General features: G+C 41.5%; 1 long non-coding RNA gene and 1 other non-coding gene across 2 annotated transcripts; one reads left to right on the top strand and one right to left on the bottom strand.

Moving 5' to 3' along the window:
- The first annotated feature begins 4,157 nt into the window (after positions 1-4,157).
- Positions 4,158-4,239, top strand: TRNAS-GCU. The gene has a single exon. It is a non-coding gene; the product is annotated as a tRNA-Ser (tRNA).
- Positions 4,240-7,554: 3,315 nt separating this feature from the next.
- LOC107310550 lies at positions 7,555-12,535 on the bottom strand. Its single transcript, XR_001553630.2, has 3 exons — positions 12,450-12,535; positions 11,646-11,701; positions 7,555-7,679 (listed from the first exon to the last, which is right to left on the bottom strand). It is a non-coding gene; the product is annotated as an uncharacterized LOC107310550 (long non-coding RNA).
- Between the last annotated feature and the right edge of the window lie 623 nt (positions 12,536-13,158).

Here is a 13,158-nt window from a genome sequence, read left to right as displayed (position 1 = left end):
GAAATAGAAAAATATTTTCAGGTTGAAGAGTGAAGTTAGTATAATTTTGGAACTATTCCATGTAAAAACCCACAAGACATATCAAGAAAAGCCAATGGAAATATATTCATTTGTGATCTGTTTTTTGTAATTTAAATACATAAAAAATGAAGTCAGTAAAGCTGGCTGCTAAAAGCTGTTAAAAAATTTGTTGTGACATTCAGAGTGTGGAAGCTCAGACTTTCACCTTGAGGCACTTGGACAAACTGTTTTTGAGTAAACCAGGGCTTCAAGAAAGGCATCGGGTTCTGCTAAGACTTCAGGAGGGGCAGGAGAGTCTCAGTTCCACACTGAGGATTGGAATGAAGACTAAGTTCTACACTAAGGAAAGACTTTAGAGAAAAAAAAGTTTCTTTCATTGCTAAATATGACCTACTATGACTACCCATGCAAAGAGAATGAAAAGATATTACTATGCAGGTAGTGCGTTGTAAACACTGCCTAATTCTGCTCTTGTTGGGTCAGTGTTGTGCAGTGCAGACACATCATTGCAAGTAACTCACTTCAGCCAGCACAACATTTAGTTGTTACTTGGTGTTTAGTGGTCTGGCATAGACCACTCAAAGTGTGCTGTGCCACATGGTTGCTGATGATTGATTTTTGGCTTACTGATGCGACGAAATCTCTAACTATCTGCTGCTGGTCTGTAGCATAGAATAATAGGCTCACCGTGTGTTCTCATTGGGAAATAAATTCTCATCTCATTATTCAAGTAGATTTTCAAGCTCTCAGCATTCCACAACTTGCAAGGTCATGAATGGCATGTTGTTTCAAATGTGCAGATTTGTCTCTGGCCAAGCCACCCCTTAGGGCTCCAAGTGACAGTGCAATCAAACAAAGCCTATGCTAGAAGTGGAAGTTTAAATGGATCTTTAATGCTAAGTTGTATAATTAATAACAGACTTGCAATGCTGAGGGGGAAAAACATGGAAAAATGAGTGTTAGTCTGTTTAGGAATCTATCTTAATTGCAGACTGACAGATTTTCTGAATGCAGAGTAAATAATTTCTGTCCAGATATTTGGAAAAAAAGCTACCGTAGAATTACATGGCAGCTGTAGAAAAAGGCTGGACTTGTTAGAAGCACCTTCAGCTCATACAATATCCAAGCAGCTGAGATGTACCAAGTCACCTCTGATTAGCTGAACTGTACTGCTTGCCCGAGTCACCACAGTGGGAAGTAATGCCCTGGAGAGGAGACAGTAGGTCATATTTCAGTGCAAAGCAATCCAGGCCAACTTTAATTATGAAATATAAAAGCTTCAGTCATGTAACTTTCCATGAGGGAAGAGCTAATAGCTCCATAGACAGTTATTAATAGGCAAGTGTTAAGAATTGTTGTTAAAACTGTTTAACTTTGCATACCCACAGAATATCCTTGCATCTCAGTCTCTCTTGGTAGACAACAAAGACAAGAGCTTGCATGGAATGATTCATCCTATCTATTTTAAACACCATTGTGCAAGAGATGAATGGCATATTAAATCTCTCCAGACCTCTCTGCTGACTCCAGTGGTTGCCCATATGAGCATTTCAGGTGGAGGAATGGCTAATGTAGTTGTCAGTGTTTACTCAGAGGAATCCTGGCCATGCTACCTTGGAAAAGCTCCTTAACTACTTATACATCCCAATCCTCAGTTGCTTTGCAATTTCTACTTCACATCAGATCAGCTCATCTCCAAAATAACAGCATGTTGTATTTTGCAAAGACCTGCCCCCAAACTGGAGAGCTGAACACATCTTTGCCCTCTCTTGCTGAATACAAGTCACGTCCTCACCTGGGCAGCATATCAAAAGGTCCCTAGGAGTTTGCAGATCTGATTACCCCAGGTTGGTGCAGGGTGGAATGCCACAGACCTCCTCCTTCTTGGTGCTCCTGTGAGGATCTGGCCCACCCATTATTCTCTATGCTGTGTATGCAGAAAGCAGTATATGTCTGGGTGTCCCTGAAATATCTTCCAGTGCACTGCACAACCACGGTGTTACTGTGAGCCAGGAAGTACATGACCACTGCACACCTCAAGGAAACATTAGATACTGCCCACACAACTTCACTCGCATGGATAGCGCTGCCAGTGAGTGGACAAAGTAGAAGTCCAGCTCCTCACATAGGAGCAGTGCAGCAACATGGAGAGCCGAGGAAGGTACTGCACTGCTTTTCAAGCCTTCTACACCCTCCTTGATTCTGTCCTGGGGGAACTGGATACTAGGGAAAATTTCTTCACAGACAGAGTGGTTGAGCATTGGAACAGGATGCCCAGGGAGGTGGTGGTGTCACTGTCCCTGGAAGTGTTCAAGAAATGTGTAGATATGGCACTAAGGGACATGGCTTAGTGGTTATTGTGGACAAGCACTGATGACTGGACTAGATGATCTCAGGGATCTTTTCTAACCTTAATGATTCTATGAATCTATGAACAGTTTGGTATGTAGCAGCCTTCAGGGAAGACCCTGAAGATGAGCTGAGCCAGTCACAGAGGGTGGGCTACACTCCTCACAGCCTGTGGGCTTCTCTCAAGCCAAAGAAGGCCTCTCTAGGCTAAAAAAAGTCTAAGAAAGACTAAATCAAAGGTTTACACCGTAAATATTTGTTGTCTGCTCTCAGCTGCCCCAGCTGGAGCAGTAGTGAATTCCTGAGACTGGACTTGACCTTCCTTGGAGACAAGCATGAAGGCCATTGAGTAAAGGCTAGCTAAAGATTTTGTGAGATCAAGAGGCTTTTTATGATCCCCTGTTCACCAACTGCAGGGATTGAGCAGTAGTGAGGAACTGAAAAGTATTCGAATGCTGTAGTGAACAGTTATTTCTGTCTTCTATTATTTATTGTAGTTCACAGAATCACAGAATTGTATGGGTTGGAAAGGACCTCTAGAGATCATCAAGTCCAACCCCCCTGCCAAAGCAGGTTCGATGATAGATAGACATCAGATGTAATGATAAGGAAATGTCAGAGTTGGGGGAATTAAAGGAAAAATGTTCAAATGAGGAACAAACCAGCTGTTGATGTGTGCTAGAAATACTTGTGTGCATTCCTTATTAACGTAGCACCATGAGATGCTGGGTCATGTGTGGCACATAGGACTGAGGGACATGTAAATAAAAGATTGATAACACTCAAAGAAACTTTTCTCAGTGTGCTGGGGAAGCATTAAAGAATAAATCACTCCAAAAGCTATCAAAATTTGCAAGCTGGTGCATTGAACAGCTATGTTTTTTCTTTAAGTAAGAAATGTAATTTTCCTTTAGTAAGTCAATGTCAGTTATAAACACTTTGGATTGCACTTTCCACACTTATCAAATATGAAGATCATCTTTATAATGAGATCTGAGGTAAGGATTGGGGGAAGACAAATTGCAAACAGCAAAATGCATTGTGCTCTGTAGCCTAGTGACATGTATCCTATGATGCAATAAGACTGCATCACGTGAACTACTATCTCTTTATGAGTAAGATATTGATGCTCCCTTTGCTCCCACAGTTCAGGAGGCTACTCAGAGGCCAGATATTCTTACAAATGTAATTTGATGCCTTGGCAAAGCGGGATGCTCCTTTCAGTTTCTCTAGTGTTCTTAGACATTCCTTCTGCTTCCCCACTAATGATTGCAGCCAGTTGCCTCTGGTGAGGAAGGAAGGGATCAATCCTCAAAGTAACCAGATTATGTCAGAGATGGGAATAGGCAGAAATAGATAAACAACAGACAGAATGATCCATCATTCATTCCCAAGGGGCTCTTCACAAATAGCCTTGATGTACTCTCAGTGCTGAAATTTACGGGCAGTGTTAACAAACAAAGCTCAAGGCATTGCTGGAGGAATGAAGTGATTTCAGTTATTATACACTACAGGCAAACCAAGAAGCAAGCCATCAAAGCGCATGCTTTTGCAGATAATTAGTTTTAAACAAACTGAGTGTAGACTTTAGAGTCAAAAGTAGTTCTTCTGTTACTCGATAGGGAAAGATTAATCATCCCAAATGTTGGATGGCTGCAGTGCACTTATCTCCACCTGAGCTCCTCATCCTGAGCTCCTGATAGTGTCAATGAAAGAAATCTGACACAGCTTACAGTATGATATATGTTCTGTGTTTTAGATGTAGACTTCAGAGTGAGATAATAACAGACGAGGTGGCCGAGTGGTTAAGGCGATGGACTGCTAATCCATTGTGCTCTGCACGCATGGGTTCGAATCCCATCCTCGTCGGCAGGCAAATCTTTATGAGACTGAATGTGTACAAATCTTTATGAGACTGAATATGTACAAGTCAGTACTTGTACTTGGGGCCTGATGACGTGCACTCCAGGGCTGTGCAGGTTGATGTGGTTGCCGAGACACACTGCACCATATCTGAAAAGTCGTGGCTGTCAGGTGAAGTCCCCAAAGACTGGAAAAAGGGAAACATTGCTCCCATTTTTAAGAGGGATAGAAAGGGAGATCTGGGGAAATACAAGCTGATGAGCCTCACCTCTGCAGGACAGCATCAGTGAACAAAGAAAGGAACAGCAACTAATATCATCCACCTGGAATTCTTCAAGGCCTTTGACATGGTCCCACATGGCATTCTTATCTTTTAACTGCAGATATGGATTTGGAGGCTGGACTATTCAGTGGAAAAGGAACTGGTTGGATGGTTACAGCCAGAGGATTCTGGCCAACAGGTGGAGGAGGCTGGTGACAAATGGTGTCCCTGGGGGTCCATCATAGGACTAATGCTCTTTAACATCTTTGTGAACAACCTAGGCAGTGGGACTGAGTGCACCCTCAGCATGTTTGAAGATGACAGCAAGCAGAGTGGTGCAGCCAATGCAACAGAACTTCATAAGTAATGTCAACCAAGGAGACCTGTCACTCAAGTGCAAGGTTTTACACTTGAAAGGGGCCAATCTCTGATATGAGTACAGTCTGGGAGAAGAACACATCAAGAGCAGACCCGCAGAGAAGGATCTGGAGGTCCTGGTGGGTAAAAAGCTGGATGAAAGTGTGATCTTGAAACCTGGAAGGCCAACGGTATCCTGAACTGCATCAGAAAAAGGGTGGCCAGTAGGGTGAGACTGCCCCCCTCTGCTCTGTCCTTGTGAAACCCCACCTTCAATACTGCAGGCCCGGGGCCTCCAGCACAAGAAAGATGTGGAGCTGTTGGAAAGAGTCCAGAGGAGGGACACAAAGATGATCATAAGGACTGGAGCTCCTCTCCTATGAAGAAAGGTTGGGTGAGTTGGGCTTATTCAGTCTGGAGAAGGGTCTGTAGAAATTTTCTTACAGCCTTTCAGTATCTAAAGGGAGCTTAAGAAGATGGAAAACAAAATTTTACATGGTCTGATCTTAATAGGACAAGAGGAAATTGTTTTAAATTACAAGAGGAGAAATTTAGGTTAGATGTAAGGAGGATATTCTTTACTCAGAAGGTGGTGAGGCACTGGCACAGGCTGACCACAGAAACTGTGGATGTCCCATTCCTGCAGACATTCAAGGCCAGGTTGAATGGGGCCCTGGGCAGCCTGGTCTGGTGGGGGGCAGCCCTGCCAGTGGCAGTTGGGGTGGAAGTGGATGGTCTATAAGGTCAAATTCCAACCCAAGACATTCTGTGATTCTCTAATTCCATGATTGTATGATACTATGATAGTGGACAGCCTGATATGCCAAATTGTCATCACTGTTGAGATAAACCAGATGAGTGTCTCTGACATACTTTTCTCTATCTTTGATCACATGAATCCCAACAAAGTAGTAGTTCATCCTAAGAAAGCTTTCCCTATCTGGACTTCCAGTACTTCTCAGTGATTATAAATCCTCTGCCCCATGTGAGGATGCTGGCTTATTTCAGCCCTGCGGGATCTGAAAATCATTTCAAACTCTCTCACTAATCTGATAGACCTAATGATGTCTGACCTTTTTCTTGGCAGTCCCAGGCAAAGCAAGGCTGGTTGGAGTTTTAGGTCTATTTGCAGACCATTTGAGGGAGCATCTGCTGAAGCAGGTTTCTGTTTTGGACTTTTGTTCTATATCTTTATATCTACAAAGATATCTGACATTACTCCTTTCTCTTCCTAGCAGTAGTATTTCCTCACTCTGCTGAAACAGATGCTGACAGAAGAGTGTCAGCCAATAAAGATCTGAGGCACTGGGAAGGTTCCCCCAAGTCTTTTCATCTTCAGTAACATGTTTTGGTATGCACTGGTATGTAGGTGACTGATTTCCATTTTGCCTCTGCTATAGATGTCTCCTGCTCTCCTTGGCTCTCTCCTTAAGCCCCTTCCAATTTCTTTGTTTTCCTGTTTCCAGCTAATTCACTGTCAAGGAGGGCCTGAGAATTATCCACTAGCCCTGAAATCAAGGTCTGGAAGGATGCTCCCAATTATTTCTATCCTATGACTTCCTCAGGCACTTTCCATTACTGAAAAAAGGTAACATTTTGGACTTTTTCCAACCTGGAAAGAAAAAATTATAAATCTGATTTTTTCTGCCAATGAATGAAGAAGGAAAGCTTGAATTCCACAAAACATATTTTCAAAGGAAAGTTCCCAGTCTGGATATTTTCAGCCTCAACTTAATTAAGTCTGCCTCCTTATTCAGTTCTTACTTTCTTCACTGAACTTACTTGAGGGGGTATTGGGCTATGAGGGTTTATTTTACCAGCATGTTCTATAACACTTGCTAATTCTGGTCAAATAGCTTTCCCCCAGATCGCCCATGGGTATCTGGTATAACCAGCAGAATACATATTGCAACTATCAGTTCTGAAGCGAGTGCAAGTTGTTTTGCTGTTGTGATGTCTGTTTGGCGAATGGCTTCTGGTCATAAACTATGCAGTAAAAGATGGAATCGCCTTCTGTGTTTGTGCAATTAAAAACTAATTACAAGACTTAAAGAGTCATGTTGCAATGCCAGTAATGACCTTCTGTGCATATTCAGGCAATGAGTATTTTCCCTGAATTCCTTTTATTTGAACAAAATGATTTTGTTCTTCCAAATGTCTTTTCTGTGGCAAAGGTAGGGAATGCTAGATGCATCTCTGGTGTAAACAAATGTATGAAAATAAGGAACAAATTTCAGTGAATTTGAAGAGCTTTCATCCAGCTAATAGAAAATATGGAGATGAAGCACTGCAGGGTGGAAAGGGATTTCATTCTGTGCATATGTTAAAGAAAGCAATATGAGTGCATATTTCTATATGCTCAGGAGCAAGAGGGAGGGGACTTTATGTTGTGGGCAGTTGAGCATGAACTTCTTAACTGTTTTCTGTGTCTAAGCTATAACTAGCAGAGAGCTGCCCTAGGGCTTTGAGTGAGCCAACCCTATGGAGACAGTACAATCATCACCTTGCTTCACCTTTGTCTTGGCCTTCTAATGTTTCCTGAGCGAGCAACAGCTGCATTTGAGAGTAAACTCTGCTTGTGCCAAGGCTCGACAGGCATCCTCTTCCCACAGCACCCGATAGAGGGACCTCACTGCCAAAGCACCTCCAACCTCCTTTCCTCTTCCCTTCCTTTCTTGCCTAGTCTACTGTCTGTACCTGCAGTCCTCAGGGGACATGGCTGTTGTGACATCCATAGGTGAAATAAAAAAGACCTTATAATTTGTATCCTTTGTGTTTCTTGGCAATGTCTGTAAGTTGGCATCTCATTTTTCTGAAGCAGACGTATCTGAGGCAGAAAGGAAAAATAAGGATGAAGGTCAGAATTTTTTCCAGGCTTTAGATGTCTCACTGGGTCTTAACCAGGCTTTAGACACTTAGTCTTAACCAGCTGCGTGTACTTCCCCTGTTGCTATGGGCCACTTGAGAAAGCATCTCAATGAAGACTGAGTAAGGAATCGTTGCACCCAACTTCACACATCTCCATTTGGACTATTTTCCTTTTGAGTCCTGTTTACTTTTGAGGCTGTAAAAAAAAAGTAACATATGATTCATTATGTCTACTATAGCATGAAATAGACTGCACCTGTTCTCCTTTGATCATAAAGTTTATTCAGTGACAACTGGCTTGGCAACTGATGACTGTATTTTAAAAGCTGATGTTCATTGAGTTGATTTTCATCCACTGTGATAAATGCCACTGTTCTCTGAAGTCAGTTTTAATACATCATAGAGTCTGTTTGATGCCCTATGATATATATCATGTTCTGAATCAGCTGCAGGGTAATTTTTGGTCTGGGGTGTAACTTGTGGTTCTCAGGGATTCAGCTAGCATTGTTACTTAAAAGTTCTATGAAGCTGTTGATTATGAAGGCCTTTTGTCATTCAGAACGTGTGAAAGAGGATGAGGAAGCAAGAGGAAAGGACTTCCTTGTGATAGGGTGGTTAGAACTTGACGATCCTTGGGGTCCCTTCCAACCCAAGCTAGGATTCTATGATTTTTGTGGTCCTGGCAATCCTCATCATTACAGTGAGTTTTGGAGCCTTGGCCAAGGAGGATGAGTAATAGGAAAAATGAGCTACTTTACAAGAAATTTCTTTGTATACTGTTGTGACTACTGAAAGCCACATCTTCCCATCCATCGTATTATGGTGTAATCTCTGAACTGAAACAGGCTTTTCCAAGCTTGTGCCATCATCAATCCCAAGTGAAAAATGAAGCTTCCTCACTGTTATCCACATTACCAGAACCTGCCTTCGGTCCTGCTGCCTGTTTTGGAAAACCCCTTTTGTAGGATAGGAGCTCCAGATAATATGAACGCGGCATATTCCTTTTTAATTTATTATTTTATAATTTTGTGTGATAAAATCAAGTGGTTTTCACTTATTACCTTTTTCATTAAATGAGACCCAAGCCACATCTCCCAGTTAAGCAGTACAGAAAATGGCTCATAACTCTCATCTAAGCACAGCCTGCTATCTGAGGCTGGGATGAATTATGGTCATCCCAACCTTGCCCATGCAACCACTGGGATATGCATCTTCCCAGAACAGTTAATCTCAAATTCCATTTGAGCCCCTCCTGATAGTACCACTAGAACTATTCAGTCATGCCTCAAAGGGCCATTTTGATTTAACTAGAGAAACAGAGAGATAAAATATAATCACTCTTTCCTGATTAGAAAAAGAACTCGCTGAAATAATTTTAATGGAATGGGAGGATGAGTGAGTGTGTTTGAGGAATAATATCCATTTGGTTAAATTAATTGCTGAGATAAAAAGTTCTGATATAATCAAAGAAGAAGGATGAAATCATATCAAAAAGCAAATACTGAACCCAAGGAAATCAAGACATTATGTGCAAGCTGTGAGAGAAAGACAAAGGGCAGACAGCTTCTTGATCACCATTTCATTTTTTTACCATGTTTTTCAAATGATAAGGACTCAATTTCTTCTGGGCTGTCACATATAAATGTCAGGTTTACTGGTCAGCGCAGAAAAATGAAAAGTAAATTGAAATATAAAGTAGGAATGTGTATTTTTACAGCATTCTTACTACTGTTTTACATAATCCTTTTCAAAATCCTTGCCTTTGGCTCTCATTTAGGAAGTATTCATTCTTCACTGGCTACTCCTTATGGAAGAGTAAGTGATCTTCTGGCTCCAACAGAATCATAGAATCACATAATATCCCAAGTTGGTAGGGACCAATAAGGATCATCCTGTTCAACTCTGTATTTTTCACAGTGACTTCATTACATTTTCATCCTTTGGTTCCTTTTGCAAAAGAAGAATAGAAACTTACCACGTTTTCAATTTAGCCAAAATTCAAAGCCTGTTTAATCTGTGAAAAGTTACTCACTGGTTTTGCCTAATTTGGATGAAGCCTTAAACTTATGTATGTACTGTATAAACTGTATGCAAAGCTACTCTGCTGCATCTCCATAGTTATGAAACTGTCTTACGGATCCTGATATTTAATCCAATCTCATGGTGAAGTCCTTGGGGAGACACGTGTTGTCTTATGCCACTTTTCCCCAAAGAATTCTGATGGAGGATCCAAACTGATTGCTGATGAATTTTATATGTATTCTCAGCTGTCTGCATTGTAAATGCCAAATTTCTGCACCGTCAACAATGTATGATACACCCTGGCACAGTCCTCTAATGCACTGAACAATTTACTAGTGTGATCTGTGGGGGAAAATTTTGTTTCAGCTGTTGCTCTGTTTGGCAGTGCCTCTGAAGTACTCTTTGAACCTCATTAGCTATGAAGCATTGTGCTTTATCTTCTTTCAAAATATCGAGACAGAGCCAGTGCTGAGAACAAAAGGAGGCAGGATCAGATTACTTTATGATGCTTACTTACATTGGTGACTTTACCACTTCATTCAGGTCTGAAACCATTTAAAAATGAACACAGTAAGAATATGAAGAAAAGCAGGGCTCTTCTGCGCACCGGTACATTCAGTCTCTGTGGATGGGAACCACACACAGGGTGATAATTCCCTGCTACCCAAATTCTTAAGGATATTTGACATCTACAACCCTCTCAGCAATGCAGGCTGTCATTTAGGTGTTGTCACCTCTCCTACAGCTTATCCAGTTTCCCAGACCTCTCAGACCTTACATTTTTTCCTACCACTGAGCATTTCCAAACCTACACAGAGTGCCCTTCAGTAACCTGCTGCTGAACCATCAAATGAGAATAGAGGCAACAAAGCTGCATTTCCTAAAAGTGCAAAGTACTTGGTTTTATGAATGTAGTGAGATGGAGGAATGTGTGGAGAACAGATGGGAGCAGTGGGGCACTGGATGCAGAAGGGATACCTGAGTAGGTGGCCTGGAGTGAAATAGAAGATAAAGTCCTGTCTGGGAAGTCTGTGTCCCATTAGCTAGATATATTAATAAATAGCCTTCACTAAAAGAAGAGATGTGTGTTCAAGGCTGAAACTTCCTAGTACATGATCAGGGTGGCAAAGATAAACATAATCCCATTTACATGCAAGATTTATCCTGCTATTTGTACACCCTCCGTCTGAACTGCTTCTGACTCAGTGATGGGGTAACCGCGCTCACTATAGGCTGCTATGTCCATAAAGACAGCACTGTGCAGCCTTTAGGGACTGTGCAGGATGGAGCAGAGCTGCTGTGAGTATGACGAGGAGGTGCCAGCAGATGGCACTCGGGAATATTTGGGAGCAGGAAATGGATTTTCAGGAGCGAAAAGCTTTTTCTTTCCATCACTTTCATTTTCCGTGAAGGAAAGTTAGAAGCAAGGAAGAACAAGTCACAGAGCTCCACGTGGAATCCTCTTTTGCTGGTGTAGAGGGAAGCAGCTGACTGCCATCACCAAAAGCCCAATGACACATCTGGGACTGGGCAGTGGTTACATTCATCTATTGCTAGATCAGATAAAGCTAAATGCCAAAACAAAGTAATATTTTTTTATGCAGGTACTGTCCCTTCTTGCTCAGGTCCTCACTAGCTGAGCCTCCAGGCACAAGACAAGGGTCATTTCTGTACATGTGTGATAGTCCTCAGTCCCAGTCTCTCTTTTTATCATGTTTTCCTTATAATTTAAACTAATTTCAGAATCAGCTGGTTACATTTAAATGTCTTCACACAAGTGATTCCTAAATGAAATTCTTCCCCTCTAACTTTCAGCCTGTTTACTGAGAAATTCTGCATCTGCTACACTTCGCCTCATTAGTTGCAGTAACACATCATTTATTTTGCCGCATCTCACACTTACCTGCTGATTGTATCCCAGCAACAGCAACCGGGGGTCTGACTGAACTTCGTCATCTTCTATTGGAACAGGGAGAGCGAGGAACAGTGAGACAATGTATTTCCTTCTCATTTAAGCATAACGAAATCTACATGTGCAAAATGGCATATTTAAGCAATATTCAAGCCCACTGAAACAGGTTTTTCTTTTCTTTCTTGAAAGATTGCTTTGTAAATTGAGAAACTGAGCAAAAGCAGAAACTTACATTTGACTTTTGACTATGGAAAAAACAAAACAAAACAGAATTTATATACATCAGCCTTCCCCAGCTGAACTGCTGTCATTGTGGCACTGTTCCATTTAGTGAGTGATGGGACACAAAGTCTTCCACTGTTTTGAGAGGGTAATGATAAACTATAGTCATAACTGAAGCATTAACTCTGGGAAAAGACTTATAGATAAAGGTGAATTTAACTTTTCCCTCCTCCCTTGCACATAGCCTGCAGTGGCTTAGGGTCTGTTCCACTCTTATTTACCACTCTAGCATTTGCGTGATATGATTCATACATCAGACTGAGAATTTAGGTGTTGGGTTCACTGCCAGGGGTTTGGTGATGGGGTAGGTATCAATGGGGTAGGTATTGACTCGTGGTGCTGGGATGCAGCATTTTGACAATCTCCTTCACAGACCTTACCCTTGGCTTTAAGATGCTGCCATGCTGTGTGATTCCCAGGGCCTGCTTGATGCAATATCTCGCTTCCCTTAAAAGTAATAAAATCATAGAATGGTTAGGTTGGAGATTTACCCAGTTTAGGTTTAGAGATTACCTAGTCCCAATGCCCTTCCTTCCAGCCAGCAGAAACCAGCTGCTGTTGCATAGTTCATCTCTTCTGATCTCTGGAATATTTTCATGCTGCACTGATACAAATAAACTGCAGTACACTGTATAAAACTCTTATTAACAAAGGACTAATCTTATTAAACAAAAGAATATACTGAAATAGAAAAAGACTGTTCAAAATGCTTCACTGTCAGTGATTAGTCATGGCGGAATGCCAGTATGGTTCCCTTGGCTTTATAGCTGATTTACCTCAGATGGAGCTACATTTCAAAAATAAAAAGAAAGGAATTTTAAATGACTTCAGCAATTTTCTGTCTGGCAAATTTTGAATTAGATTTACTCTTAACTAAGTCCTTCATTTCATTTCATTTCATTTCCCTCTCATTGGATAGCTGAATCGCTGCCTTTCATTGCACCAGAAGAGGGATCATAAAATAACAGGAATAATCAATCTGCAGGCTACTCTGTCATGAGTAATCCACTATTGATGGAAGTGGGAGGCTAAGCTTTCTGTGGAGACAGCCTTTGGGGCATATGATTACACAGCACGTCTTTTGTCTGATTACTGTGATCTGATCTGAGCTCAGTAAAAGACACGGAATATAGATGTCACTCAGATAAGCCACGTTTTTGTCTTTCACTTAGTTTTTGAAATACCACTACCGAAGAGGGGCCTACAATGAAGATGAGGATTT

This window comes from Coturnix japonica, chromosome 2 (genome assembly GCF_001577835.2).
Source record: "Coturnix japonica isolate 7356 chromosome 2, Coturnix japonica 2.1, whole genome shotgun sequence".
NCBI classification, from domain to species: domain Eukaryota; kingdom Metazoa; phylum Chordata; class Aves; order Galliformes; family Phasianidae; genus Coturnix; species Coturnix japonica.
This window is presented reverse-complemented; position numbering and strand designations above follow the sequence as displayed.